The 26,736-nt window shown below is 38.4% G+C and overlaps 1 long non-coding RNA gene across 3 annotated transcripts; it reads right to left on the bottom strand.

Annotated features, from left to right (window-relative positions):
- Window positions 1-1,638: 1,638 nt before the first annotated feature.
- Window positions 1,639-25,817, bottom strand: LOC130176480 (uncharacterized). Of its 3 annotated transcripts, XR_008828873.1 has the most exons (4): window positions 25,727-25,817; window positions 25,429-25,646; window positions 2,164-2,361; window positions 1,639-1,917 (listed from the first exon to the last, which is right to left on the bottom strand). It is a non-coding gene; the product is annotated as an uncharacterized LOC130176480 (long non-coding RNA). The 3 variants fall into 3 exon arrangements; XR_008828872.1 differs by lacking the exon at window positions 25,727-25,817 and having other exon boundaries at window positions 2,102-2,361; window positions 25,429-25,720; XR_008828871.1 differs by lacking the exon at window positions 25,727-25,817 and having other exon boundaries at window positions 25,429-25,720.
- Window positions 25,818-26,736: the final 919 nt, after the last annotated feature.

The raw sequence follows: 26,736 nt of genomic DNA, 5'->3' as shown, positions 1-26,736 counted from the left end.
TTTTTTGAAATTTTATGCCATGACATTTTTTGACATTTTTTATCCCTTACTATAGCATGATGTTTTTATGCCTTACTACACTATGTCGTTTTCTGAGGTTTTTATGCCTTACTGTACTATGATGGTTTTATGCCTTACTATACTCCGATGTTTTTTGAAATTTTATGCCTTACTACACTATGTCGTTTTCTGAGGTTTTTATGCCTTACTATACTATGACTTTTTCTTGCGTTTTTATCCCGTAATATAATATGACATTTTTTGACGTTTTTATACCTTATTATACTATGACGTTTTTTGACGTTTTTTATCCCTTACTATAGTATGGCGTTTTTATGCCTTACTGTACTATGATGGTTTTATGCCTTACTATACTCTGATGTTTTTTGAAATTTTATGCCTTACTACACTATGTAGTTTTCTGAGGTTTTTATGACTTACTATACTATGACTTTTTCTTGCGTTTTTATTCCCTAATATAATAGGACATTTTTTGACGTTTTTATGCCTTATTATACTATGATGTTTTTATGCCTTACTATAGTTTGACGTTTTTTTAACCCTTACTATAGCATGACGTTTTTATGCCTTACTATGACATGTTTTGACGTTTTTATGCCTTACTATACTATGACATTTTTTGACGTTTTCATCCCTTAATATAGTATGGCGTTTTTATGCCTTACTACAGTATGACGTTTTCTGAGGTATTTATGCCTTATTATACCATGATGATTTTATGCCTTATTATACAATGATGATTTTATGCCTTACTGTAATATGACGTTTTTTGACGTTTTTATGCCTTATTATACTATGACGTTTTTATGCCTTACTATAGTATGAGATTTTTTTAAATTTTATGCCTTGCTATACTATGACGTTTTTTGACGTTTTTTATGCCTTACTATAGCATGATGTTTTTATGCCTTACTATAGTATGATTTTTTGAAATTTTATGCCTTGCTATACTATGACGTTTTTTGAAGTTTTTTATCCCTGACTATAGCATTACGTTTTTATGCCTTACTACACTATGACGTTTGAGGTTTTTATGCCTTACTATACTATGACGTTTTCTGAGGTTTTTATGCCTTATTATACCATGATGGTTTTATGCCTTACTGTACTATGACGGTTTTATCCTTTAATATAATTACATTTTTTGACGTTATTATGCCTTATTATACTATGACGTTTTCATGCCTGACTATACTATGACGTTTTTTGATGTTTTTATCTTTTACTATGTTTTTATGCCTTATTATAATATGACGTTTTTATGCCTTATTATAATATGACATTTTTATGCCTTACTATATTATGACGTTTTTTTCACATTTTTACCCCCTTAAACGTATGAAGTTTTCATGGCTCTCTATACATTGATATTTTTATACCTCACTAAAGAATGGCCTTATTATACTATGACGTTTTTTGACCCCTTACTATAGTATGCCTTACTACATTGACCTTTTTTTATTGCCTTACTATACTGTGACGTTTGACATTTTTTTGCATTACTATACTATGACTTTTGACGTTTTTATGTGTTACTATACTATGACATTTTTTCATGTTTTTATCTCTTAATATATTATAACTTTTCAGGAGAGACTAATAAGAGGAACAAGAGAGTGCAAGTACTAAAACAAAATTTATTGTGAACAGAAGAAATAGACTTTGGTGCTTAGACCCCAGCAGGAAATGGATCACCATGGAAACAATCCATAGGTTTAAGGTCCTTCCATTATCATGAATCTTCCCCTGAGTCTAGACACTGGTGGTGGTGGTGATGATGAGGAATCGAGCTCGAGGATGGGAATGTTTTTATGAGGGAAACTTCTGATTGGATGGTTTGCCGTCCATAGTTGATGTGGAAAAGGGGTGGAGGTGGGTCGCAGATTCTCCATGGTGCTGAAATGATAGTTCAATAAAAACAGAGAACAATTTTAAATTGACATTTTTCTGTCTTACTATACTGTGACTTTTTATTCCTTGCTATACTATGACATACTATGAGTTTTTATGCCATACAAGGCTATGACTTACTTTAGTATGACTTTTACGCATTTTCAATCTATAACTTTTTATGTCTTACTTTACTATGACGTTTTTATGCCTTCCTATAGTAAGACTTTATGCCAGCAGGAAGTGGATCACCATGGAAACGATCCACAGGTTTAAGGTCCTTCCAATAACAGGAATCTTCCCCTGGAGTCTAGACACTGGTGGTGGTGAATGTCTTCATGAGGGAAACTTCTGATTGGATGGTTTCGTTCAAGATGGTCTGGCACCCACTGTTGAGGTGGAAAAGGGGTGGAGGTGGGTTGCAGATTCTTCACGGCGCTGAAATGACAGCTGAATGACAGCAGAGAGAGAGAACAATTTAAAGTTCGACAGCTTACAGGTGATCGCCTGAAGGCCACTGTGTAATGTGATTGGGTGAAGATGTGAATGAGCAGGTGGAGCTTATAGATAGCAGGAAACAGTGCTCATGACTTAGTAGGCATGTGCGAGTAGATAGTCGCCCTGACTGAACTTTCACTAACCTTTATTTTTATGCCTCACTATGTTTTTATTCCTCACTATAGACTATGACTAAGTTTTACTATACCAATACATTTTTATGCTTTTGTATATTATGAAGTTTTTATCCCTTACTACACTATGACTATTTCTTACTATACTGACTTTTTCATGCCTACTATACCATGACATTTTATGCCTTACTATAGTATAACTTTCGTCTTACTATACAATTACTTTTTTATGACTTACTATATTGCCTTTCCATGTTTTATGACAGGCTGCACGGTGGTGCAGTGGTTAGCGCTGTCACCTCACAGCAAGGAGGTTCCGGGTTCGAGTGCCCACTCTTTCTGTGTGGAGTTTGCATGTTCTCCCCGTGCAAGTGTGGGTTCTCTCCGGGTACTCCAGCTTCCTCCCACAGTCCAAAAAATGCAAAATGGGGACTAGGCTAATTGGATACTCTAAATTGACCATAGGTGTGGCTGTGAGTGTGAATGGTTGTCTGTCTCTATGTGTTTGCCCTGCGATGGACTGGCGACCTGTCCAGAGTGTAACCCGCCTCTTGCCCGAAAAGATGCTGGGATAGGCTCCAGCCCCCCCGCGACCCTACTAGAGGATAAGCGGTAGAAGATGGATGGATGGATGTTTTATGCCTTACGCTATTATATTATGACATTTTTATGCCTTACTATACTACCTTCTGTGTCACCTATAAGAGAATATATTATCACCACATCATCCTCTGGATATATGTAGATATACATTTATAAATATATGAAATACCCACAGTAAAATGAAACTTTATTAAAACAGTATACTTATTAAAATTCTATGTTTTTTTTTTATATGATTTTCTTAATTTCTCATTAAATATATAGATGTCCATCTTTTATAGTTGCACGTGTAATATGAAAACAAACTGATAGGCTTTGGGATGGATATATATTCATGTAACGTGTATAATATATTTCTATTAGCTAGACATCTAAATATATGATATTGTTCCAATTTCTAACAGGTTCCACATCATTTTTACGTAAGTTATACTGTATATACATGTCTTACCTTATATGTACATACATTTCATGTATGAAATTCAATACATGAACATATATTACATTTGTGTATGGGCATTTCTGAATGTAAATTTAGATCTTATGTTAAACCGTAAATAGTGAAAATAGTCCACCAAAAAAGTTCCATACTAGCTCTACTTTCAACACAGAGCAACACACAGCACTACATGCAAGCACTCACATTCCAGGCTGTGGTGTGTAGCTTGTGCTCTATACTGATTATTCAATTGTTTATAAATCACTGCTTTGCTGTTATTATTATTATTACTAATAATTTATTATTATTATTATTATTATTATTATTATTATTATTATTATTATTATTATTAATAATAATAATAATAATAATAATAATAATAATAATAATAATAATAATAATAATAATGATAATAATGGTTCACATTTCACAGTCTACCCTAACCCTGGAGGATCACAACCACACCAGCATAGACCCTTGTGTTGATTAGTCGTGATGCTTTTGTCAGTTCAATGCACTGAAGTGTGGGTTTAGTCAAGTTAGGCCAATACTGAAGGCGGCCTCTGCGTATTGAGTTAGGCACTGAAGTGAATTACAAGACAAACACTGACTACCAATTGGAAAATACACTTTGCACACACTAATTGCAACTATTTTTCAAACCCAATCTTGCATCACCTCGGGGCTTTGATATCAAACCGCTGCCTGTTAATGCCTGAATTTGATTTGACACAAGAAGCCCTGAAGTTGAAGCTAAGGATTTGGCAGACCAGTTTAGAGGTTGTGTCAGCAAAGTGGGTAGCTAAGCTACTTATCGTATTATACAGAGTTATTGTCATGTTTTGCTTGGTTCTGTCTGAGAAGCCTTCATTGCAAGCACTTTGCTGTCTTCCCTGAAGGAAAATGGGAGATAAATAAGAAAAAAAACACAAAAACAAGAGGACAAAAAGAGATAATTCCTTTGATTCCTTGGCAATGTGGTGAAAGCAAATTGCAAAAAGCTTAAGATTAAGCTTTTCTTCTTTTTAACGGACTGCGGAATAAAAGTTAAAAAACAGCACAGCACATGCCAGCACCAACACAGTTTTCATCAAGGTCACATTGAGACAGTGTTGCTTTCCCATTTTTTAACTGCCATCTACAGGAAGTAATTAAACATTCGTCACACTGAGTTTTCAACAACTCCGTTTACATTATTGACCCAAAACACACTTCCCTTCAGTCTGTGTCAAGTACAAGCAAGAGTCTGAAAGTTTTTCTTAGTAATGTTTGTGATTGAAGTTGAAGTTGAAAATATAACTGGCAGCCAATTGTTGGCATTTCTTAAAGGCAGCTGCTAAGAGCCTCACGCATCCAATTTGCTTTCCTACAGTGGGTTCCAATGCTGTCAGGTTTTCACTGCACAAAAATAGTGTAGGGACATCAGCAAAAACTTCTGTAACTTCTCACCCAGCATAATCTTCTTCTCCACTATGATCACATATAAATTGTAGCAATAATTAATTAGATAAACATAATAAAATTACGGCAGAGGGGCTCGAGGAACCTCTGTTGGAAAGTCAATAGTCAAATTATTTTAAAGAGACTCAAAGCAACTACACAGAAACAACTACAAAGACTATAAAGAGACACAAAACCACTACAAAAGATATAAAAACAGAAAAGAGAAAACAAAATGACTTGTGAATAGTTATTTTGTGTCTCTTTTAGTCTGGGTGTCCTGCACTGAGTTGGGGGCCTTTTAGATGTCTGTGCCCAGGGCCGCCTTGTCTCAATGTCCTTATATCTACATATGCTGATAATGAGCTGGACCTGTCTAAAATGTGAATAATTGTAACCACAAGCTTTTGTCATCCCCAACTGTTCTGGTGCATTAGTTTTCTGTCAGGATGACAGGTGGCTGATTCCTGCTCCTCCTCACCTCACTGACGCTGCAGTAAAACAGATTCAGCTTTTGAGAAGATATTTTAATTGACTGGAAATCAAATTTTTATAGCCTAATTCTCAGTACTACAGTATATTATCTAGGACAGATTTGCTCTGCCTATCTTCCTTAAGTGTAGGCTACATTTTTCTGTATCAGCTCTGATGTTCCACTACTTTTCGAATGGATTATTATTGAAATTGGGTTGAAAATTTGCTATTTGCAATGAATTATGAGCTGCAGTCTAGATATATGTACCTTGGTTCTACACTGTAGCTTAAATATGCCCATGTAATGACTGCAGACAACAACTTCATTCATCCAGTTATTTGTTTTTTTTATGGTTTCATCTATGCACAATAGAAACATGGGGTCTGCATCACAGTTATGAATCAGAGATGGTCAGCCTGCTGCATGGGTCTCATGTATCAGCCCACAGAGATCAAATACAGATAAGATACAGCAGGTGTTAGAACACGATGTATGAAGATGACAGGCAAGAGAAGAATTAAAGCTACAGAGGGAAACAGCACACACTGGAGGATAGCATCACAGATCATGGGAACTTTAGAGTTCATTTTTCTTTTTAATAAATAGACTCTGCATGAAAGAACTTCCCACTAAGTGCAAAGAAAATAGTAAGAAAATGCACCTATCACATGATTGAGGCCGGTTTTAGGTCAGGATGTTTTCCTGTGCAAATTGCTAAAACCAAGGACATGGCATCCCAAAGGCAATGCTCTTATTTTAAAGGTTGTAAGCAACATAATTCATTACTGTCCTCTTACACTACACTTCAGTGTTTTGTTTGGTAGATGTTGACAGATGTAACAGGAAACATTTGTTTGGACTTAAGTTACTGCATCAGTACTGCTAGCGCTCACATACTGAATATGACGAGTAAAGGCTGCTCCACACCCAGAGACAAATCATGCTTGTGTGTGCTAAGCCTTAATCAAGAGGCCATTTCCAGTGGGTCACTTTTCTCTCTGGTTTATAACATTTCTGTATCCTTACAGGCATTCTGTGTGGGCCTTCAAGAAATTCCTGTGGTTATTAAAAAGTTGTTGTGTTGATGTTCTTATGACAGATTTTTAACAGTCGGGCAACTTGTACACTACAGTCTAGTCAAAGCTGGAGAATTCTTAGAGGCTCTAAAGACAAAAATAAAATGTGCCCAGCTTTTCCTTCAGATTTTCAAGGTCACAACACCACTGACAAAGTATCTACAGACAGAGGATCTACATGTCTGCCCAAATACAACAAAATATCTGGCGAGATTTCAAGTCAGCTGCTGATACTGCAGGCCTATGAGCTTGCAAATTAAAGCTTGAAAGAAAGGGATTGCTTATAAATGGCAAATGAAGGCATTATAGATGTAAAACAGTCCCTATGAAGTTCTTTTATCAGGTTTGTTTTCTGTTTTTCTAAACAATTGGTGGACACCAAAATTAGGGCTAAAAGTTAATATTCGACTTTAATTTAAGTGGTGGACAGAAAATAAAAAGTGTTTTTATTGTTACGTGGCCACTAATGGAAGCAGTGATTAGGGAGCAAAGAAGAAAGTCAGCTGACATAATACTGTATGTAGAAGAAATATAGAACAAAGTCTGCATTGGGAGGAGGTGATGATGGATGGGTTGACAAAACACAGGGCTTTCAAACAGGAGACCAATAGTCAACAGTGTCTTTTATCCATGACCATTCCACAACATTAGCCACATTTATTATTGTAACCATGACAATGAAGGTCTTATCTTAAGTACATATTTTAACCCACAGCATGATGATTTCTTTAACCTAACCAAGAAGCTGTTGGTATATTCCTATAGGTTGTATTCTTGTTACCATACCTGCTTTATTCAAGACTCTGCAAACCTGCACAGGTGTTTTTAGTTGCTTTTGCTAATTAGACCTCCACTAAGGCTGAACCTGGCAGAGCAGCACTGGAACTAGACTACATGAACCAATTGTGTAACAGGTGCAACAAAAATAATAGGAGAGCACAGTGTGTACACACCCACACACTCCTCAGAGTTGGACTAATCAGATACAAAGACGTGGGTGGACCTTAAGGCCTTTACATCGAATCATAATTATCAAAGTAAATAACTACATCAGTGGACACAAAGCAAAATTTGGACACAGATTTTATGGGTAAAATAAATACTAAACCAACTTTGTTAAGGTGAAGAGTATCCATTTGACTTTGTAGACGAGAGCGTAAGAGCACAGAGGAACAATGATACAAGAGGTTGTCAACCTACCATGATTACATTAAAGTAACACGGACATTGTATAACAGGTGATATGATGGACAGATACTTTTACCCTTTCATTAACAGAAACAACTAATCAAGACACACTGGCTGTGACAGGGGATCAAACATACATTAGTCACACAGGTGCTGAATGTGTATCTAGTGGTTATGAGCACATTTTGAAATTAAAGCACTTTTTTCCCCCTGAATACTAAAAAGCTGTTAAAGGTGTAAACTCTTACAAGTTTCTGGCAGCTGAATGCTTTACACTGAATGTGAATTAAACATCCTCTCATTCATACCTGCCAGCTATGGTGACAGATAAGCCCTGGTGTTGTCAGCTCAGACAATGTTTCAAGTCTGCATAATTGTGTGTGTAATTTTATGCCCTGTTCTGATCACATGGGCGTGTGTGGATGTGTGAGTGTGAGTGTGTGTGTGTGTGTGTACCTCCCATACAAATGTTTGTGTCTCATGATTAACTGTTCTATCACAGATGTGTATTGATTTTGCCAGTGGAAGACAGATCGCTGTCTAACAACACAGAAAAATGTGGATCACTCTCATTCTCTTGTACTCCCTTCTCCTTCTAGTGCCAACATTTTTTTTTCCTCTCGCTGGGAAAGCTACAATTGAATTAGCATTGGATTATCTCTGGCTTTTGGCCTCTTCAGCCCATTACCAACAGTACAAACTCCTACATTACAATGATAACCACACAAATTTAGTGTTAAACCAAAACAATCTATTTAACAACACTGCAATGTCATATGATTTCCGACCACTATGTTGTGGCACATTGTTGGACCTATAGGACATATCCAAAGGGAGGAACAAACAACCTGTATGGTTGTTTAGGTTGAAGGACCTGTTGCTTTGTTTCTGTTGTTGTTCATGTTGGCCCAACTGAGTATGTCGTGACCATCATAGCATCAGTTACATCCAGATCCCTTACAACAGCTGTCCATTCCTGTTTCTTTTCAATTACCACCTGTACTCAGCGTTTCCATAATCATGTGTCACTAGACGAAGAACAATAATGAAATCAGATCCACAGAGGAAGATGGGAGAAGTGTGGCTTTGAAAACAAATGTTGCAAACTGGGTAAACAAATGTAGAAATGCTCAGAAACACTATATGATTACCCATTTATGAGCATGTCTGAGCGGAGAAGGAAGCATGAGAAAGAAAAGAAATAAGATAGAAAGTCTTCAGTGGCCTTAAAGATAGCTGAAGGGCAGCTCAGTGCAGTTGGCAGATACACAGAGTCAACTGGCTAAGTAATTCAGCTGAGAGCAAATGAGAATGAATGTTTGCCTTTATAGCCCATCACCCTCTCTCTTCCTGCTGGCCTCCACAGATAGCCCACACTACATTCATCTTCTAACAATGACACCTTTTAACACAATGTTACATAGAGCATAGTGAGTAGAATAAGAGGGGGGAAAAATTTAGAAACAAACATCGAGGATTGAAGGTCTCACCTCAAATGACCTTTTCTCTCCCTCGTTTGTGTGTTTCTGCAGAGAGAAAAAGAGGAAAGAGAGGGAGAAGGAGGGAAAGAGATGAGGGAGACGGAGAGAGCGATTCGATTGGTTTAAATGTTCAGTGTATTTGGCGAAGGGGGACACTACTGATAAGAGAGGCAACAGTTAAAGCTCTGCTCTATGGGGAGATGGTAACTGTAAATATGCTGACACCCACGCCACGCTCTTATCTGGAGTGGAACAAAGGAAAGAGATTGACCCAAAGGTTGTAGGCTAACTTACCAAAATAGATGCCTTGAATAACTAATGCATTAAATCTAAATAAATCCATTACACAAACTCAACTCCACCTCTCAGCTTTGTGTGTGTCCTGGGAACAGCTGCATGTATTTTAACAGCACTTATCCTGCTGTCAAGTGTGGACAGTAGAATAAATTGTGCTATAAGACCTCTCAGTGCAAGCAGCCTAGTTAAACACAGAAAATCCTGAGAGTAACACCTTGCTAAGAGCGTAGTATTGTAACATCTACCACAATGGGTAATGAGTTAATGAAGAGCAACTGTGCAAGCAGGTGTCCGAGTCATGTAATTCTCAGAATAAGTGAGAAAACACTATGAAGGCGTCTTGAGGGCAGACGCACGAGTGTAATGAGCACGAGGTGAGCGCATACAAATGCAGAGGTAGGAGTAAGAGGGAGAGTCATAAATGGATGATGATGAGTTTTGTTTTGTCATGGCCTGCTGTCCAGGTGGTGTCTCGCAAACGATGTGGGCTTTGTAGATAATTGACTTTCTAGGGTAGACCTGGTCTTATTAAGAGACGGCACAGCAGCTCTCATATCTAGAAATCTGGCCAAGTTTATTAGAAAGCCAAAACCATGACAACCCAGAGCTGAGATCAGGAGGCAGTGTCTTCTCTACATTTCTTAGAGCGGCCACGTGCCATAAACGCCATAGAAACTGTCCTTCACCCAAGCACCTAAATTTATTAAATCAAAAATGAACAGGATTATTCATAAAAACCTAATAAAAATTAATACAACTACTATAACAAAACCAAAAGAGTAATAAAAATCCCTATTTGTCAGTGATCCGATACAGATCACCACATTGATTTACTCCATCTTACTGAAACCTGGTTGCAGCCGGAAGCAGCAATATGTTAGTCTGAATCAATCAACAACCCCTACTCTGATTAATTTTCACATTCCTCGAAGCATAGGCCAAGGAGGAGGGGTCGCAGCAATTTTTCACACCAGCTCATCAATCAAACCAAAACCTGAACTTATTCATAACTCATTTGAAAGACTTACTCTTAGTCTTTCACACCCAAGCTGCTCCGAGTTCTTATCCGAGTTCTCAGACTTTTTATCTCAGTTAGTTCTTAGTTCAGATAAAGTCATTACAGTGGGTGTTTTCAACATTCACGTAGATGTTGACAGCCACAGCCTCAGTTCTGCATTTAATTCACTATTAGACTCAACTGGCTTCGCTCAACATGTAAATGAACCCACTCACTGTTTTAATCAAATCCTCGATTTTGTTCTGAAATATGACAGGAATTTTGAATAATTAATAATATTTCCCCAAATCCATCTTTTGTCTGACCACTTTATTAACATTTGAGTTCACATTAATTGATTACACAACATTCAGGGTGAAAATACCATTACAGTAGAATTCCATTGTTATTTAATCGACTATTGTGTCAATACGATGGAGGACAGCTACCTCAACTTTACACCCACACAAGTTGATGATTTTGTTGATTGTGCTGCAGCCTCACCGGGTACAATACTCGACACTGTTGCCCCTCTGAGAAAGAAGCTAGTGAATCAGAGTAATCTAGCTCTGTTGTACAACTCTCATACACGTGCTCTAAAGCATTATTTATTGTTAATAGAAGAAAACAAGAACAACTGCAGGTTTCTGTTCTGCACTGTAGCCAGGCTGACAGACAGCCACAGCTCTATTGAGCCATCTCTTCCTATAACCTTCAATAGTAATGACTTCATGAGCGTCTTAAATAAAATTTTAACTTGGAGAAAAAAAATATCTATAATTTTTTTAGTCAACACTTCTATATTAGACCTGATCAATTTATCTTTATCAACAGGTTATGGTTGCAGTAATTAAACCTCTGCTTAAAAAGCATACTCTTGATCCAGATGTTTTAGCTAATCACAGAAGTACACAAAAGTTAGGAGTTCCACAGGGGACACCCTATAGCCTATATGCTTCCTTTAGCCAATATTACCAGGAAGTTAACACGGAATTACCACATACATTTCCATTGCTACGCAGATGACACCCAGCTGTATTTATCTACTAAGTCAGATGATACTAATCTGGTGGCCAAACTTCAGGCATGTCTTAAAAACAAAGGCTGGATGAGCACTTTTTTTTATTTTCTAAATTCAGACAAAACTGAAATTATGGTACTTTTTCTAAACACCTCAAAAATACATTATTTGATGCTGAAAAACTAGTCCATGTATTTTTTACCTCTAGACTAGACAGCTGACTTCAAATGCTGCAAGTACTCACAGGTACTATGAAAATAGATCATATCTCTCTTGTTTTAGGCTTCCTATAAAATCCAGAGTAGAATTTAAAATCCTCATCCTCACCTACAAAGCCATTAATGGTCAGGCACCATCATATCTTAAGAGCTCATAGCTCTACTAACCCAACAGAACACTGCGCTCTCTAAATGCAAGCCTACTTGTGTTCCCTTGAGTTTCTAAGTGTAGAATGGGAAGCAGAACCTTCAGCTGTCGGGTTCCTCTCCCGTGGAACCAGCTCCCAGTTTGGGTTCAGAAATCCTCTCTACATTTAAGATCAGGCTCAAACCTTTCTGCTTTGATAAAGCTTATAGTTAGGGCCAGCTCAGGTGAGCTCTGGACCATCCATTAGTTAGTCCTATATGGCTGGAGGTACTCCCATGATGCACTGAGCACTTCTTTAGGCTCTCTCCCTCCCCATGCATTTATATCATACTACTGCATGTCATTAACTTTGTATTTTCTCTCTGCTAATAACTATCATTATTTTCACTATAACAATCAAAAGTATATACAACTCCACCTTGTCACCCTCACAGCTGTCAGTTTTCTACTGCTTCTCACTCATTACAGGAGAGCTGCATTTCTTACCTCGCAAGCACATTGTTTGCTAAAAAACACAATTCACAAGTCATGTGTGATTTCAAACGCGATAATGTGACAGCTATTTTACTGCAAAGTTGGGCATGTCAGTTAAAATTAACATGCTTGTACAATAAAGCACTACATCTATTAAATGTCATTGTTTATTTACATTTAACAATGCACATCCATACCTTTTAGCACCAAGCTGAATATATTTGAGCTTTTTGAAAAAGTCAACTTTCACAAATTATGACTCGGATGTTGAGGTGAATGCTGTTTACAAGTGGGAAACTGGTAATCACTAATGCTGATTTAATGTGAAAGGCCATGTTCACATTGAAACGAGCACTGCATTAAAGAAATGCAGCCCCTTTATTCATTCCAATGAGATACAGCAGGGATGTCAACAGAGAATTCAGGCAACAAAAAAATAAAAAAAATAAAAAAAATAAAAACTGGTTCACCTTCTGCCTCAACGCAATGTAAAATAATCCGATGACACACTGTGTCTGTGAAATAAGTTAAAACACACATTTGTGGCTTTGTAACAAAAATGACAACTCTGTTTACCAAGACGGAGGATAAAATGGTTATTGGCATGATAACTTTCCAGAGTTGTAAAATCCATGAGACATTTATATGCAAAATTATTAAAAGTACAGTGTGACTGAGCTCCTTTGTCTTCATTTAAAAAAAATAAAAATAAAAAAAATAAATAAATCAGTACTAAGCCTCTAAATAAGCCACAAATAAAACTGAAAATCAATAAGAGCAGAAGGTGTTTGAAAAAGTTAAAAATGTGTTTCTGCTTCTGTAGTTGTAAAAACATTCAGAGGGTTTTAACAGAGTTGGAAAAAGCTTAATGGCTCTAAGATGTATGAGGGCAGAGTGAAGTGTTTCCACCATGAGCCTCTAACAAAGAATTTAGTCTCCTCTGGAGATGGAGCATAATCCCAGACATTGCCCAGCAGAAAAAAAAAAAAATCTAAGCTTTCCTGAAACTAAATTAAACTTGAGGCAAACAACACTGGCAGAGGGCCTCTGGTCAGAAAATTAATACAGTGGGCTTCCCCTGTGAGGATGAAATATCTCATTCAGCAGCCCTTGTCAGGACAGGGGCCAATCAATAGCTACTATGATGTATAAATGCTGTGACGCTGCAGCTGAGGCAAGTAACATGTAATATATGGATTAACATCTTTCTATCCCACTAGACCTGCAAGACCTGCCATTTATCTCTCTGTCTGAAGGGCTAGAGACAGAGCACAGGGACTTTCTGCTTGCCTATTACCACTTTTATTAAAATCAGCTCTGGGATATACAGCAAAGACACTAAAGCAATCTACTTCCATCTATCTGGACAATACTGTGTCTCTCTCTCTTCCTCCTCCTCTCTCTTTGCTGGTGGCAGTAGCAGGGTGATGGATGACATTACCCAGCAGGGATTGAGCAGGCGGTATTATCATGTAGCAGGTATTAGCATGGAGCCTCACAGTCCCTTCTCGGCCCATCGATTTGGGCTGCTGCCTGACCCTAACCTCCTAAAGGGTCCTTCAAACTGGAGGAACAGAGCCACGGTACAAGCCCTGGGGATAAACTTTGCCCAGGCCCTGGTCCTTCATCATCCTTATTCATCCCCTGCTGCTCTCCTACTCCTCCCTCCCTTCTGCTCTCTTTTAGTTTCCTAGCTATCTCAGTCTGTCTACCTCCCATTTTAACAGCAACTGGCAAATATGAATGCCATCAAAACAACCAATAATTTCTCAAAAATTACTGGTATGTACCCCTGAAAAGATATGTCCTGTATGCTGTAAAAATTACAATTTTTTTCCAAATGACTTATCCCTGAGACATTTTTCTCTTGTTTTGAATTTTAATGGGAAGCAGGCAATCATCATCATGTTGATAATAGAGATCAAGAAAAACAAGTATTTTTCTCTTTTGTGTCTGCTTGCCTGAAAAATACACAATTCTCTCTCCCAAATTTCTCACCAATCTGTGGCACAAGACAGAGGTCTTATGAGCAGTATGGTTATTTTCACTGATGACAAGCACAACCATGTGATTCACTAATTGTTTTGGTTGTGAGTGAAAAGATCCAAACTGCACATGGCCATAATGAAAGTTCAATCAGCAAAACAACTTCATGTTTTCCCTCTTTTTTCTGCCTCTAACCAAATCAGCTGTGAGTATTTCCTCTGCCCCCTTTAACCAATCTGATTTTGACAGTGACCTCTGTTAACCAATTACTGTGCTCTCTCCTCAGTTTTTATTCCGCTGTGCAAACGAATAAATTGAATCTCTTCCGATTCATATCTTAGTTACTGTCTGTTCTCTTGTCTAAATTTTATTTCACTGGGTAGGATTCCTGCATGTTGTGCCAAGCATTAAAGATACTTGGATGTATAGATTTTTATATACCATACAATTGATAGGGTATATCTTGTAGCACAAACTATGAATTACATTGTGAAGGGATTTGTGTGTCTGTCTCTTTGTATGTGTCTGAGTGTTTTGTTTTGGGATGTATGCCACCAGAATACACAGACATCCACTGTCTGGACTTGTAAAATGGCTGTCTGTTCCATCACAGCTTCAGTTAGTTGTATTGCTTTTATGGGCAACATTTAACATTGAAAAATGACCAAATATTGCTCTGTCTTCATACGCAAAATACGGGTGGCTGTGATTCAAGCTGTGTGCGGGATGTCCATTAGCACATGCCCCTCCTGTCCACATGCCGAAGTGTCCCTGACTCACTTGTAAGTCACTTTGGATAAAAGTATTCGGCAAAGGAGTAAATGTAAATATAAAATGTAAGCGTTCATAAAGCTCTTGGATTGCAGAAGAATATGAAAACACTGTGGCAAGCTACTGTTGGGTCACATTTAGCAAGAACTCAGCAGAGAGCAGAAAACAACAAAAACTTGCTTTCTTAGCAGTGACAGACAGAAGATCAACAGGTAACCTTGCAGCATTTGAGCCGTGAGCCTCCTGACCCATTACAATGAGATGATTGCGAGTACTTGACTTTGGAAAATTCATTAACACTCGATGGTAAAACAACTTGTATATATCCACCTAAAACAAACTAAAGCTACGTACACTACTTCCTGATTCACAGATTGATCTAACACCGTTTACAGGTCACTTATCTTTATGCAGCGGTAGAAAGGATACCTGATCACATGATCACCAGTCTCAGTGCTTTTATTGATCACACCTCTCTGTAGTGGCGCTGGTGATTGGATTGTGTAATTAAAGTGTATATTTTCAAATGGCTAGAGGTTGAAGCTATTGATTGTGTGTTATGTCAGTGTTGTATGCATGAGTCTGCATGTCACTGTAGGCATGCATGCACTGTGGGTGGTTTTTGTAAACCTCATTTATGATTACCCAGTTTTTCTCCCTAATTGATCTTTGTAGTTAAGAACAGTCCCTGTTACTATATGGTCTTTTTTATTTTATTTGTACATGTATATATATATATATATATATATATATATATATATAAAAATAAAAACACTTCTGCCAAAGAACCATTCAAATCTTCTAACATCAGATTATACTGCTGAATACATTTTAAAATATTGCAATGTATTTAACTTATGTAATGTATTGGAAATACATACAGCATAAAGCACTCAAAGAAATGATCTGTACTCATTTAACATGAAAACAGGATGAAGCTTTCAGGTTGATTCTCTTTGTAACTTACGTTACTACGTGGAAGTAAGTTTAAGTGTGCATGTTTATTTTTTTTATTAATTTATTTTTTTTATTTTGTAATTTCAACACCACTCATTTTATATCAAACATCAGTTAGCAGAGAGCCTCGCTGGTCAAATGTTGATGTAAAAACTTCAAAGGAACGTGTAGTTTTTGGTTCCTCCTGCAGATTATTAAGATGCTCTTAGTCTGCTACAAGTGGGTATGATCATTTCAAAGAGCATCTTAAATTATGATACTATTGGGAAGCACCTCATAAAAGACAGTTCACAGGATGGATTTTAGGTTCTTAAGATGCATAAAATGAAGTCGTGTAGTGTTTTTGTGGATAGAACCCTGATTCACCTGCACATCCACATTACTCCAAGCTATTCTATTCCTAACTGCTATGAACTGTGTAACCTAGTACAATTATTATAGGGAAAACATGCCTTAGTATGCCACAGTTATTATAGACCTTTGTGTTTGTGTGGAGCATGTGTGGGTGTTTTGGCTTATACGCTGCTCAGTACAACAGGTGAAATCTAAAACACTTTACACTCTTGAGATTTCTGTGGAATTTCTCTTAAACTGATGCGATTTAAAGTCGTGGCTCGTCATTTCATCTCATCGTCTTGTTCTGCTGCTAATGATATACACTACACTTGGAGAAGACACACATAAACAACAGCTCCTTGCTTTTAGACAATAATGAGAGGGAAATACAGCTTAGACTATAACACTGAACAAAAACAAGCTGTAGTCTTGCATTTTAAAAAAGAACAATGTTTTTTTTCCCCAGAGACACCCACACATTGATACTTGTATGTCAGTGTAACTTGTGCCGTTAACCCTGAGTGTTCACCCTCACCTCATGAGAAACAGTGACACTGAATGTGACAAATTCAAATTACACTTTGCTCATTGTTCCACACAGAAACAGAGAGGTGGGCGGTGAGAAAAATCAAGGATTTTACCTAATTTATATCCGACTCATAAATAAATGGAGAACAATGTGGATATCAAGCAGCAAATTTGTTACATGGAGGAATGAATGATGATAAAGCATCAAACCTACCAACCGTCTCCAATTTGATTCTTTTGTCTAATCTTTGTGAATAGAAGCAAAGAATACAATTATGAGAAGACAATGCCTTTTCATCTAGAAATTGAACACTTCAACTGTAACTTTTAGTCTATCACAATGAATATTCTAAACAAAACAGCCGTGTAATTGGACCAGTGAAGTACCACATTGTTTTGTCCTGTTGAAATCACGCTGGATGATTATTACATAGATCCTAAGCCCTTGGAGAATCATAGACAAATATACATGAATCCAAAAATACAGAGTCATGGTTGCACACCTGGGAAATAACATATGTGGTTAGCATGGATGATTAGCACGTTGAAGGCTAACTGATAAAGAGAAATTCTCTTATCAGTTAGTGTAAGAGCCCTGATTTAGTTATTTATGATTAGACTTATTTCTTGCAAAGTTAAGTGCCTAAGTTTGGCTGACCTATAATGAACCCACCCCTCTTCCTCAGCTCCGACTTCTGCTGCCGTCATTGTGTGAGTGTTAGGAAATTAAACATGCAAAAGCACATCATACTTCCAAATTTAAGTTATGACATGTCAGCATGGGGTGCCATGTCTAACACTTCTCTAAATTCAGTTCATCAGTAAATGAGGGCGCCCTCACAATAATTGTATCTGTTTCGCCGGCTCATTACACATTCGGATGTGTTTCCAATTTATGACAAATTACCAATTTCACCACAGAAACAGGTACAGAAAAGATGTGTGACTCAGTGTGCAGAAAGTTATACTGAATACATAATTTGACAGCAATTTTCTTTTAAAAGTGTATGACACCGACTACAACTTTCCATGAATCAAATTAATGTATCACTTTACACCTAACCATAGCAGATGAGTGCACTTTCAGGTTCCCTTTTACTGTATACATTTCTTGGAACATACCAAATTATTTGAGATAGGCAGTTTCTTACATGTAATGATGATGTACGTTATTTCTCAGTTCACTCCTATTCTGTTAGACGAATGTACAGAACAACTAGGGAGTTGAAAATAGGCTTTTATGGAACTTTATGTAATGTTTTTCTAAGCTTTTTCCCCCTTTCTTCAGTTGAACATTCACTAAGCTCCAACCCCCGTTATTTACTTTTGCTAGACCTCCAGTCTCATTTTTGACACATTGGGTTGATTTCTCCATCCCTCATATTTAAGAAAAGTCTGGAAAAAAAACAAAAACAAAAACAAAACAATAATAAAGAAACCACCACCCCAGCTCTTTAAATAACTATTGCTCTTACTGCAGACATGTAAATTGTCTCAGTGTCGCAAAATTCAAAGCTTGACAGACATGCTATATACCAATTACAGATGCTGTCCTAAAACATCCCACAAGATATAATAAATGCCAAACAAAAAACTTTTATTAAAAAGTGAGATTAAAGCATGCTTCTTATTTTTCAAAGGCTTTTTCCGCATGTCTACTTTTATAAATTAGTAGTCCAGCATGTTTCAGCCTGGCCTTCATCAGGGAGCATCTGTGCATAACCATGCAGTGTAATAACCTCACCAATCTTAATCAATGATACGACAACCACCCGCTGATTGTCTTTTGGTGTATTGAAATTCTCACCCTGTCTGTGTTTTTGTGTCTCTCCCAGTGCACAGGCAGACTGACAGAGGGGGTGTTACAGTGAGACAGGGGGGCCCAACAGATGCTGTGGGATCCCTTACAAAACAAGCGAGAAAGAGGCAACGCTCTCGTGGTCTGATTAGAGCAGCCATGGGGGAGCACAGTGAGGAGACTTAATTAAAACTCATCTAGATGGAAAACGCTGTGAAAAAAATGCCATTTTGTTCAGGCTGCTGCCAGCTCCAGGGTTATAGAAGATACAGGACCAAATCACAGTATTTGTAGGATGGGCACTTAAAGATGTAGCTTGCTAGCAAACTGACTGATGTAGATTGAAAACTGATCACAATTAGCATATGATGTGGTGCCTGGCTTACAGCCAGATGCAAACACAGTTATGCTGTGCATAAAAAAAATAATAAATTAAAAAAACATCTCTTTCTATCTCTCACTCTTCTGTTGTTCCTTGTCCCCTCCTCTATCTCTCTGCCGGCATGACTCTGATCAAAGTAAACACACATTAAGACATTATCATGGCTGCAACAATAGTTAGAGCACACCTCTACCACAACGGAGAACTCTCTTCCCCATGCACCTCATCCATTTTTCCTTTTCATCCCGCTCTCTGCCCAGGCATCTAATTGACAGCACACCACTGCAATGGAGCCCATCTCAAACAGCCATTAAAAATAATGAGATGGCCATTTTCACTGCCTGTTACTTGAAAATAATCCATATCACACAAGGGGCAGAGACTGAGGGGGAGCTGAGCGGAAGGCAACAATTGCTGAGAGTAGATTTACTTAATAACCTCTTGTTGTCCTTGGGCTGCTGAGCTGGTCTCCTGCAGTAAACCTATCCAAAAGACAGAGGGCTTCTGGGTGCAGTAAACATCTGACATACTACTGGAGGACACCTAAACAACACATTTGACTTCGCCCAGGAATAGTATTGGTCCCAGCCGTTTTTGTTTCCAATTACAAATACTGAATGCCACCGTGTTTATCAAGGCGTCTTTTAGATTCATATTCATAACAGTATTTGAATGCATCATGGAACATATGGTGTTTTTAATGGCTAGACAACAAATTGTAGCATTAATGCAGTAGAACGAGACTTTCTTTGGGGCTGTTTTTTAATGATAAGTAAAGCCATATGTCTTTGTCAATCTGAAATTACAATGGCTGTCTGCATGCACTGCATCACCATAATTAAATTGTTTATTAATCACCTGCTGTTCTCAGGGAATGCAAGTGTTTTATAATGGAAATTAAAGATATCACCTATGATTTCTTCCATGCTCAAATACAAGGAGTGATGTGATTAACATCTTTCTCTGTGTCTGTTTGATGTGTTGCCAAGGGGAACGTGACAGAACTGCACTGAAGCTGTAGATGTGAAGGCAGAATTACACCTCTCCCTGAAGGTGTTTACTCTTTAGATGGATATGCCGTGGGGATGAATTTTTAGTTCAGTGTCGGCGTTAAACCATGACTTATCATTCCCCTAATGCCACACGTGTATACGTTTTGCTGCATTGTGGATTCATAATATAACCATGTTTACATTCTTATTCACTGCGTGAGAGAGAATACAGTATGTACAATATATGTACAAAGTGACATTCCCTGGTCTGTGCAAAATAGATGGGGCTGGAATTTCACCAATGTTGTGACTACTTGCAGGGCTAGTCACTGAACTACTGCAGGCAAGCTAACAGTTATTATGTGTGTTAGTGTTAGTCAGTCACTATAGCTCTTGTGGCTTCTATTTTCTCTCTACTGTTCTGTCAGATATTTTGTTCACCAGGCTAACAGGGCATGTGCAGGCTGCATGTGCAGGCTGCAGTTGTAACATAAGTGCTACTTCTTATAATCTTATATTATCATTTTATTAGCTCAATTTGCACGTGTGCTGTGTCCTTGCTACTATTTGAAAAGCACATTAACTACATTATCTCTGCCAGTTGTTGAGAGGTTCGGGCAGCAAGGGAGTGTGAACAAGCTCACGCCCCCAAAAACAAACCTTTTGTGCTGCTAATTCAGCGGACATACACAGCTGAATGCAATCAATCCTAACTCATGTACAGCTGCATTCACTTAAGCTCCAGCTCTTTCAATACAGACAGTCACTGAAGTGTCAAGTCGCGTGTGCACCGGCCCTATTTACCCTGAGCACTCCATTCATACTTAGCACTGTAGCTAACAGTTCAGCAGCCAAACTTTTCTTGTTTTCTGCATGTTTTTCATGTCCCAGACTGCATAAAGACACTGATCACGTGGTACTTCAGCAACCTGCAGCTTTACAAGGTTTCATAACTGGGTAAAAACAGATGAAAGTGGGAATAGCAATGGGATATTAAATCTCCCCAGCGCTTGTAACAGCCTTTGAAGTCATACTGATTGGAACAGGGAAGATGATAGGTGTGCAGCTCCAGTCAGTCCAGAGATGGCTACAAGAGTGACCTAATGAGCATCCACCAAACTGCAGTTTGTGATTACTGAGGAGGTTGACAAGATGATGGTCTGAGAAAGAGAGAAGATCAAACCAAATCAGACTGCCTGTCAATCTAAAGAAGGGTAAGGTGAGACCAGTTTTTAATTTCTGAAAGCTGAGAGGAAACCAACACTGACAGAACAGCAAATTTAGAAGCTGCAGCAGGAGTATACAGGATTGCAGATACAACAGGCTGCCTTCAGACTGGGGCCATGCTTTGTGGCTAATAAATATCTCTGATGTTCAGATAGCATGCTGTTCTGAACACCTCTTCTACAAAAAATTATATTCCTTTGCAATGTGATGCTCTTCCTGGGTGCCTCAGCATTTTCAGACTGTAGATTACAGATGACAGAGTCAGACAGTGAAGAAACACTAGAGATGCCATAGTTGTTTCACATATGTTATTCCAATTAGTGTCCGTTGACTGGATCCAGCCTAGCAGCACACTTTGACAGTCTTGCCTCAAAAGCAAGTAGTTGTGTGACAAATGGAGAAAAATAGTGATAGATTGACATGGGGTCAATTGTTTGCGGTGCATGTGCTTGTGTTTTTTGGGCTTTTTGACAGCAAGATAAAGCAGTGAAAATATTCAAAATAAAGCATACACTAAGACTGATATTAGCTTTTTTTCTGTGGCTATAAAAAAAAAAAAAAAAATTTTCCCCATCCACAGCAGCTCATCACTCAGCTTCTGTGCTGGTGCTCCTGCTGCTTCTCTAAACTAGGAGTGTGCTGATCCAAATCTAATGCAGGTAATACACTGACCATAGATAAGTACCTCACACAACCCCACATAAAATCAAACTATCACTTTAAAAGAGAAGTTCAAATCCTGCCTTCTTGTTCATCTCTGCAATCACTGCATGAGGTCGGCGTGAACGTCAGGTTGCTTAGTAAAGTTAAAGAAATTGTACAGACTCAGCTTGACCAATTCTGACAGTGGAAAGGTGTGGTGGGAGGGGGTTTTAGATGCTGCTCAACTGCTCCCCCCGTGCTGCTTAATGGCTAATAGACGCTGTGGTTGTACTACGCAGCTCCCAGGTGTGAAACTGTGTCAGTTCATACCGACTTAAACCTGTGTTAGAGACTGGGTTTTCCTCGGGGTACAATTCAATAAAATTTGCGTAATGATATCAGGAATGGTTAAAGTTTGCAGAAACATTTTATTCACATAAACAGCTCACTGACTGCTGGTATGAGGTATAAGCCTTCTCTCTCCTGTCAGGTTGGACTAACCTGGAGCTACTGTGTTCTCAATTACAGAGTAGTGTTCGGTGCTGCCACGTTTAGCCAGGGTTCTTTCCTTTGATGAATATTTCATTCAGGCTTTAGGAGGTATCCACAGCGCAGTTACTAACAACCTGCTTGCTGGTGACAAAGCTGACAAAGGTGATTGTTCCGTGTCAGGTTTGGACATACATGATCCAAAAATATCTGTTCAATCTATCATTATCATTTAATAATACTGTCTACTTGACAATTATTAGATAATGTATTTCTATTAGTACTAGTATGAGCACTAGCCTAGAAGTAATAGTTGTAGTCGAGTCACTCTACGGTTCTCCTGACTGAAATAACATTAATGGTATTAACATCTACCTGTTTTAGCATTTCCATCCCATTTCCTCTGATAAGCCAGAGCAAACAAATTACAACTGAGCACACAGTCCCTACAAAGTTGTGGGGGAAGAACAGGTTGAGGAAAAACAGAGGAGGAAAATCCATTTATAAAGGGAGTTGGTATTGAATTCTGCAAACAGCTGTGCCAGGTCGTGCTGAACACAAAAAAAGAATGGCCCCGTCTTTAACAAAATGAAAGCAATTCCAAGCACACTTCCCCTGGGTTTTCATCAAGAGACACCGCTGTTCAGAACAACTTGACTTCGCTTGCGTACTTTGCCTGAGAGAGAACGACAGAGGGAGAAAGAGATAAAGAAAGAAAGAGAGAGAGGAGAGAAAAAGAGGGGAGGATAAGTCTATCAACCTTGTCTGGCTAAAACAAAGATGAGAAAAACCAACTAAATGCACCACAGGGGATGGCAGAACTGTCCGACAATGATAGTAACACGCTGAAATGAGACATTTTTCCAAGCAGCATACATTAGCAAAACGTGTGTAATGCCCGTGGTTAATATGATTGCAATGTTGTTCGCCCTAATGCCTCTTCAACAAGTGAATAAAACATGCTAATCTGCCCCTTGCAATTTACCAGAATGGCCCTGTATATAACTGGACTGAGGGATGACATCAGTGGTCATGTGTTCAAGTGTGTCTAACGAAGCAGTAATACAGAAGATGCCCAATTGGCATTGGACCATCCTCCAACAACAGGCTGATGTCCTACCAGCTGGCCCCATCAGCTGCCCACACACACATAGACACACTTGGGTAATGAGACCTGTGAGTGTATGAACAGCTCAGCCTCCTGAGCCTTTTACAATCTCTCCAACTGGACTGAAAATACAGGGCTGTTCCTCTATTAAGAGTATACAGGGAGATGAATGGTGACAACAAACACCTGCAGGCTTGTTGTCACTGCATGAAAATTGTCACTCCACAACACACTTTTGTTTTATTTTGATGGGTGTGAAGGGATTTTTCCTTCTTGAGGTCTTTAATTAAGCTTATTAGACTCCTAATCAAGCCCTAAAAGGAATAGTTTGTTGACAGTCTCAAGGATAGCTGTGAAGACACTGGTAACCGAGGCTACCAAGGTTATAAAGATATGGACGAGACATCAGTTTAGAGAGGGAATAGTCATAACACGAGATCCTTCAGCTCAGGGACAGACTATCTTCCTTTGTTATTCGTTATACAACGCATGCGTGTAAATGTCATACAGGGGAGCGGGAGACATGTCCCCCCTCCTCACAAATTCAATACAGGTTCAACATCATACTATTCTGTGTTTGACTAGTACACCCACTCGGGTGGAGGTAGCATTTATTGTACAAAGTGCAGTGGAGTTTGACTAAAGAGAAAGGATTGAGGTGAGCGCCAAAGCATTGTATTACTCAACAAACACCTGCATAACAATATTGTTGACAGTCGTGCAGTGTGTTGAAGGTCATTATTTCAGAGTTAGTCCAGGGCAGAAATTGCCAAGCAGCCAGCCTCCTTATCACTAGCTGTAATCCTGAGGTCTCTGTGGGTTACTTGTTTCACTAAAACTAAGACTGGTGATGCTGGATAACCACTATCATCTCTGTTAACGCTGGGGTTTCCAGCAACGAGCAGAAGAGGCAGGTTGTTAACTTCTAAGTTACGAGGAACATAATAAGAACCATGAATGAAGTATTGAGATGAGATAAAAGGATATTCAGTAGTGATTGAATGTCAAAATTCGGCATTCAGTTGCTGATGTGTTTCCAATTATTATGGTAATGATTTGCATACATACACAACTGGATGGATTATGCTCATGTCCCAGTCTTTCCCTCTTGCTCGCTCTCAAAGTCTGAGTAAGGATTTTTCAGCTGTAGCCTGACACCCATGTGTCATGCAGTATCCCCTTGCCTTTATATCTTTATATGTAAATAAAAACATACTGTTTGTATGTACTCATAATTTGTTTCATTGCTATCAACAATTTTAACCATAAATGCACAAATAAATAATTATAAGTAGTATAAGTTCTGACACAAGACAGAACAAAGGCACAGAAAAGATGACAGCCTTTCCATGTGCAATACCAACAGTTGGACGGATTTTAAGACAAGCAACAATTCCCTGTTCTGTAGGCCATTAGTGATCAATTAATGATCAGGAAATTAGTTTTTGTGTGTAGTATTGTTCTGGCACATCTAAATGGTGTTTGGGTGATGGCGTTTCAAACATTGTGGTCTATTTCTACTGCCGGCCCAAAATGAACAAACTAATCTTTTCTACTGGTATCTTCGCAAGTTTGATAAGATTCAAGTTTATAGATACACACTGCCTGGAAGAAATACCCATATCATCACTCTAAAAATGAGACTGACAAACGCTTTCACCTTCTCCTGCATACTTGGATTATATACATTATCAAATTAAATGCCAATCATATCAATAAAAGCACAAATGATGTTACAAATTCACTTGAGTACTGTTCCACAAAATTCAAGTTTCTTTAAGCAGTGCATGCACTGTAACAGTGTGAACTCACCACTGAGACTTTTCATTTACACAGGCCCACAGTGATGTTTGCAGGGAAACAGGATGGAGGACCCTAAGATTAGTAGATGCAGGTCAGTGTCGCTGGATTGTGAGGCCGTCAAAACAGGTAAATAAATCCAGCCGGGGCAGCAGGTTATCCAGAGTCCAAAACAACGGGTAAAAGTCAAGAACGCGATTAACAGGAGCGCAGGTTAAAACATGGAAGCACTGGGAACAGAAAGCATAAGGAAACTCACATAAACTGAACGGATGAACAAACAGAGAGTGAGGGGAACACAGACACTTACAAACACAGGTGGCAGGAGTAATTGGGAACAGGTGAAACACATCAGGGCGGGGCCGACAATCACAGAAGCGGGAAATAAACAAAAACAGGAAGTAAAACAACTTACAGTCACACAAGGAAGGAATTTCAAAATAAAACAGGAAATAAGAGCCCAAAGAGTCATGGGGCACACCATGACACCCATATAAGTTCCGTGCTGCACCCCTTTAGTACTGTCATAATTAAAATAAAGTTCCATGTTCGCTGGTGTCAACATTAGTTTATTCACATTTTAGTCTGTTAAGGCTGACATTTGTTTATACACAATTTAATATAATTAAAGTCAAAGTGTTGACTGTTAAGAGTATATATTAAGGTATATAGTATAGACAGTTGCTGGTAAGGTATAACAACAACTTGACCCAATAGGGTGGCGTAAGGCAGACGCACTTTAAGCAGATTTGTTTTCAGGCTGAAACTCTCTGCTTAACATTTATGTTGGCCACTGAATTTTCACAATGACACTGACAACAGCACGAATTGAATATGGTACAGTATAGAAGATACATATGTATGCCTCAGTTATCAAAACCATCATGCATGAGTGTGAGGATTATTCAAGGGCTGCAAATGTAAGAAAGAAATCGTAAACAAACATTAAAAGCAGCATTAAGCTGGATTTGCAATATACCTGATGCAAGAGATTAATGACAGTCCTGCTTGTAGATATCCACAGTGTAAATTTTGATTTGTAGTTCTGCAACAGACTTCACTTGCTGATAACCATGTCGCAACAACAAATACATGTATTTTATCACGTCATAAAGCGCTTTATTTATATTCCCTGCAGTACCTGTGTTTATATCTGTATATTTACTTTGTGATAAAAGTCGACAGTGTGAAGGTTTGTCTTGACTACCAGGCTACTGCCATGCAAACACAGAAAACTGTTTTCACTATCAACAATCTCTGCCAGCATCAGAAACTTGCAAGAAGGGGCACCACGGTGGCTCAACTGGTAGAGCACATATC

Source organism: Seriola aureovittata, chromosome 10, assembly GCF_021018895.1.
Source record: "Seriola aureovittata isolate HTS-2021-v1 ecotype China chromosome 10, ASM2101889v1, whole genome shotgun sequence".
In the NCBI taxonomy this organism is placed as follows: domain Eukaryota; kingdom Metazoa; phylum Chordata; class Actinopteri; order Carangiformes; family Carangidae; genus Seriola; species Seriola aureovittata.
Note: the sequence above shows the minus strand (reverse complement) of the source record. Positions and strands in the feature narration are given on the sequence as shown.